The sequence below is a fragment of the Canis lupus genome, chromosome 6 (genome assembly GCF_048164855.1).
Source record: "Canis lupus baileyi chromosome 6, mCanLup2.hap1, whole genome shotgun sequence".
Classification (NCBI taxonomy): Eukaryota; Metazoa; Chordata; class Mammalia; order Carnivora; family Canidae; genus Canis; species Canis lupus.
In genome coordinates this window covers 30,231,911-30,237,910 of record NC_132843.1, presented here as the reverse complement: position 1 = coordinate 30,237,910, position 6,000 = coordinate 30,231,911, and the positions used below count along the sequence as shown (strand labels likewise).

Genomic DNA, 6,000 nt, shown 5'->3' with positions numbered 1-6,000 from the left:
GTTTAACATTTTTCATTAGTGTATGCCATAGACAGTTGAACTCCATTATAATGTCTGCAGGAAGAATCTGATCCATTCCATTATCACAGTGACAAAGAGAAAGGATGGCTTGCGATTTCAGAAAGGTCACAGTGAACTGGTGTTCAGCTGTAAGCACTCAAGGTATGATGATAATAATGGGAGAAAGGGTTTAAAAGATGAAGTTTACAGTCAGACAAAAATTAACATTTAAAAGGAAACCCTTATCTAGGAGATATTCCTATTCTTTTCTATTTCTGTCTCCTAGAAATTGCTAGTTGTTAGGGTATTTATATATAAATACATTCTTTCTCCTTCAAAAATTTGTATCTGCTTTCTGATTATTCCCATACTGAAGTGATAGAAGATGCCTGTTGCTATGGGAGTGACTGTGATGTCATAAATGGAAGATAATTGTTTCATTGTGTGATTAAACAAAAGAAAGAAATGAACTTGGAAGGGGAAAAGCAGGTGGTTTATCTGCATTTCTGGCTATAGGTAGGTAATTATTATTAATTCCTTTAGCAATCTTGGGAATTACATTGATCATTAGGGAACTCCTGGGATACAGAGGTGGTTGAGGTGTGACACGTAATTGCACTAAAATTCACATTTACAGTGACATGTCTAAAATGATGACTAAAAATTAGCTGTATATTTTAGAACATTATCTGCTGAATTGATAATAAGAATCTGACAACTGGCTGCCCTTTGCTGAAAGCCTCTCTAATTAATGAAAACCGCTTTGATACCTGTTTACCTTTTACCCACCCATCCCTTTTAATTTTTTTGATACACAGTTTCTATAATTCCAAAAAAAAAAGGAAAAAAATACCCTGATCATATGAATTCATTATTCATAAGTAATTTTCCTTCATTACATGGATTGTAAGAAATAAGTGTTCAGAACTACTCGGAGCATTTTTGTCCCTTCACTCTCTGCCTTCCTATCCTTACCTTCCCTCCCCCCACCTTTTTTATTAAAGTAATCTTTTTTATTTAATATTCAGGATATCTTATTTTAATTGAATCTAGTTCGGTATTCCAGATTCTACAGCTTTAAGATGACCCATTTACATCTATGTGCACTGCAGCCTCTACCCAATAAAAATAAAAATTAAAAAAAAAACCTGTCACCACAAATTTTTGTCATCAAATTGAAGTTACATTGAACATTCTACCCTAAATCTCTCAGCATCGACCCTAATGCTACCAGCCTATCAGACCAGGACCTAGCTTATCCTAGTTCACCATGACAAGAATGGCATGGTGGACATTAGGACCTGACAGACATGAAACAATGCCATCTCTCTGACTTTTGTCCCATACAACTAATACATTCTTGATATTAAAAGCCTTGTCATCTACTCCTACAACCAGATGCCTGCCCAAATGAGCTGATACTACTTTTGCTAAGCTAATTGCCCAATCCCAAGATATTCCTTGGTACTTATTACTCTAGACAAGTACTTGATATTATGGACAGTGTATCCCTTTTCAGTTTTTGTTTTTCCTCCCATCGATTTTGCTTACCAGGTTCCTCTTTTTACGTTCTCTCAGCATTCTTTGATTCTACTCATACTCAGAATGTATGTGTGACTTTAATTCCTTCCTTGGCCTTTTTTCTCTTTTCACTCCAGACATTTTACCCAGTAAAAATGACACTTATGTGGTGGACATCATGATTGATTTCCATTTCTATGTATTTACTCAAATTATGTAGATACTCAAATAATGTCTCAAGCTTAGATCTCACACCTAAACTGATTTTTTATTAGCCATCACTATTTGACTGTACCATGGGTAGTTCCTGTGCAATTTAACTCCAACAAAGATTAAATAAGTAACAAACAGATGCTCCCCCACATACAAAACTTCCTTGCTTTAGGTAATTCCTATTTTAGTCCATGGCCAAATCATATAGAGATTTCCAACATCCAATTAATTTCACAACCTGTGGATTCTGTCTCAGGATATTTCCAATATCCCTCCCTCCTTTCTGCATTCATAAAGCAATACCTAATTCAGATTCTCATCATCTCTCATGCTGTTTGGTTTTCTAACTCAAATTCTTTTCTCTGTCTCCCTGCTTCTTGACCATCAATAGCTCTTAACATAACTGTGAGTTTCTTCTTTCTCAAACACAAATATAACCACTTTATTCATTCTTCACAAATCATCTGAAGGTTGACCAAATTGGGCAATTTAGCAATATGTGTTAAAGGCCTTAAAATTTGTTTTAGCAAATATACTTTTAGAAAAATCCCATTAGGAATAATTGGACTTGTTAACAATTATGTACATAGAAAAGTGTCCACCAAAATATTATTAAAAGTATCAAAATTAATCCCAAATCACGACTGTTAAAATATGTATGCCACCTCCATATAATGGGAGACAGTACAAATAACCAAGATTTTTCTTTTTCTTTCTTTTTTTTTTTTTTTAGATCTTTATTTATTCATGAGAGACACAGAGAGAGAGAGAGGCAGAGACACAGGCAGAGGGAGAATCAGGCTCTATGCAGAGAACCTGATGTGGGACTTGATCCTGGGACCCCAGGATCATGCCCTGGGCCGAAGGCAGATGCTCAGCTGCTGAGCCACCCTGGAGTCCCTCTTTTTTTTTTTTTTCTTTTTAAGAAATCTATGTGGGTTCTTTCTTTCAAAATACATTCAAAATATATCTTTAATGTAAAAATTTAATTATGGAAAATTCAGGTCTGGTCAAGATGGAGTAAACAGGGATGAGATTTACTCTTTTACCTGAAACAATTACAAATTGAGAAAAAGAATATGACAAAGGACAGTGATCCATAGGGAACAGGGAACAAATGACGTGAGCCCTAATAACTGTCTCAGCTCACTTCCTGAAAAATTTTTCCAGGTTTGGGCATAGGAAAAGTGAATAATGGTGGAGCCCTGAAGTCTTCCTAAGTGGATGATAAAAAGTTGAGAAGGTAAGGAGGATAACACAGGTAGATTTATGGGTAGTATACAACAGAGGGGGAAGATGCACAGAGGAAAACTTTGAAGCTCTGCAGAGGGTTATTACCATGTTTTCAGCTGAGAACTGAAACTACATTTGAGGAAACTTAACAGAGACTGAGGAAAGAAATGCTCAAAAGGATTTTAGAAAACAATACTCAAAACTTTCATAGGTGTGGAAACAGATCCTATCACAGCCAGCCAGAATAGAAAAATCTCATAATTCATGGGACAATTGTAATGAAAAAGGATTTGGCTCAATAAAGGGAAAACGATAAGGTCTTGGATAAATGTTGCTCTTGTGCCAACATCAAAGCTTAAAAGTGAGGCCCAAATGTTTCAATTAAATTGCTTAAAACCAGTGATAAAGAAAAAAAAACTTGAAAGTAATAAGAAAATGACACATCATATACAAAAGAATAAAGAGAATAAAGAAAATAAAGACAGGAAACTTCTGTTTGGAAGCAATTCAAGCCAAAAAACAGCACAGCAAAATTTCAACAGTACCAAATGAAAAATTTCCAGCCTAGAATTCCATACCCAGTAAAAATATCTTTCAAAAATGATAGTGGAGTCTATTTCAGAAATTCAAGCATTGAGGGAATTCATCATCAGCAGACCTGGACTTCAAAAAATATTAAAGAAATTCCTTCAGACAGGGAAAAATAGTACTAGAAATAAATCTAGATATGCCAAAAATAATAAAGAGCACTAAAAATGGTAACTATTGTAATAAATACTTAAAAATCGAATATCTAAAATAAAAATAACAAAATGCATTGTGTAATCTATAACATATGTAGAAATAAAATGTATAACAACAATAATCCAAAGGCTGGAAAAGGAAAAAGCAACCACAAGAATAACACTGCCCTTCCCCAAATTATAGCTAAGGAGCTAACAAAAACATAAAATGGAATCCATAAAATGGAATCTAATGGGAGGTAGGAAAAGAGAAGAAAAGAAAGCAAAGAAAAAAATATACCACAATAAAAGCATATAGCAAAAAGACTGGTTTAAATGACCCCAGATCAATAATAACATTATGAGTAGGTTAAATATCTAAATTAAAGGGACAAGATTGCCGTATTGAAGAAAAGTGGAAACAGAACTCCATGCTACCTAGAAGAAAGACACTTTCAATAAAAGAACCCGATACCTCAAAAATAAAAGGTTAAAGATAGATATATCATGATAAGAGTAACTATTAAGAATCTAGAGAGGCAATATTGATATTTTATATTATATTTCATATTTTCTGATAACTTAAAAATGTTTATTTTATTAAAATGTTTGCTTCCTTTTCTCTTGAAATTATACTGTGCTTACCTAGAGGTCATAGTACCAAAAAGAAGAATGCTTCTATCAGAGCACAAAATAATGGTTTTTTGAACTGAAAGTTGAGACTGTGACCTGGTCACCTTAGGCTCTTTGTGCCTCTGAATCACTAGGCAAAGAAGGAAGTTACCGTATTGACAGGAGTAATTGATCCTATTATCAGGGTGAAACTGGGTTGCCACTACAAAATAGAGGTAAGGAATATTATGTTTACAACACAGAAGATTCTTAGGGCATCTTTTCAAACTACCACATTCTAGGATTAAAGGCATTGGAAAACTGCATTAACTTAATTAAGGGAGGAGTTCTAATGGCCCCGACTCTTCCAGAATGAAGAGTTTTGCTAACTCCACTGGCAAACTCCATTCAAAACATCTAACTAAATCGAAAAGCAGTGATCTTTTGCAGAAATGAAAACTGTAATGGATATGAGTATTTCTTCCTTATTTTGTTATAAATCAGTATATATACTAAGCAAAGTTTCTCTTTTATTCTCTTATCATCTAAAATAAGGTGTAGTAATAATAGTTAACTTTACATCACAGTATTGAAGTTACAGAATATTGAAAAGAACAGGAATGAAGAACTTTGTGTCCTCTTCTGGGATAAGTGGTTAGTGTGTTTTCAATGTATGTAGAGCAATAGCATCAAGTTAGGTTGAAATATGATCTTGTTATTGCCTTTATTTAGAGTTTTAATATAGTTTAAGAAGATGTGCATGAGAACCAAGTTGGCAAGAAGTGGACTAAGATAGTTTTATGTATCAACTTAACTATAATCCCCAGCTAATTCAATCAGATGCTAAATTCGGTATTGCCATAAAGGTATCTATAAGTATGATCAGTATCTGTAACCACTTAGCTTTAAAGGAGGTTATCCTGTATAATCTGAGTGGACCTTATGAGCAAAATCTTTCCCTGAAGAAGAAACTACCTGTAAAATGCATCTTCTGCTCATGCCCTAATGTTCAAATCTGCCCTGCCTAATGGCCTACCATTTAGGACTTTGGGCTTACCTAGCCAGCCCCACAATTATATAATGTAATTCCTTGCAATAAATCTCTTTATACATCCTACTGGTTCTATTTCTGTGGTTGAACCCTAACTGATGAGAACCCTAAGATTTTAGTGTTCATTTTCTCTAAATAACCAGAATTTCTGTATTTTTTCCTTTTCACATTTTGAATAAAAATTGCAAAATGATTATTTGATTCTTTTTAAAGGAAGACATGATTGTTCTCCTCTATTATGTTTTTATTTTAAATTCCCTACTCCAGTATCCTTTTTTTTATACCTTCGAATTGTATGTTTGCTACTGTTGCTCTTTTCACTGTGCATTTAAATTATTTTTGCCTATATTTTTCTCTTACTATTTTGTTTGCTCTCATTGCAAGACTGCATTTAGCAAAAGTATAGATGAATCCAATATTTCACTGAATTGAAATTTTACTAATAAGATTATACCACATGTTTCCACTTTGACACCTGAGCTCCTGCCTGGAGATGGCCATAATTCACCATGCATATCTTGCAGTCAGAGACATCAGCCCATTTCCTGAGCACTATTTCTGCTTATGGATTTTAGTATACAGCCTACATGAGGTCTCACTGCTCTGTTTCATGCATGACACTTAAAGAGAAAATATGTGCCCCACTGC

At 34.1% G+C, this 6,000-nt stretch overlaps 1 long non-coding RNA gene across 4 annotated transcripts in view; it reads left to right on the top strand.

Annotated features, from left to right (window-relative positions):
• Nucleotides 1–403: 403 nt before the first annotated feature.
• Nucleotides 404–6,000, top strand: part of LOC140635177 (uncharacterized) — a 48,266-nt gene continuing 42,669 nt past the window's right edge. For 3 of the 4 annotated variants that reach the window (XR_012032512.1, XR_012032513.1, XR_012032515.1), the window contains exons 1-2: nucleotides 404–516; nucleotides 2,905–2,977. This is a non-coding gene — a long non-coding RNA (uncharacterized lncRNA). The remainder of the gene's footprint in view (nucleotides 517–2,904; nucleotides 2,978–6,000) is intronic. The other variant, XR_012032514.1, reaches the window with a different exon arrangement.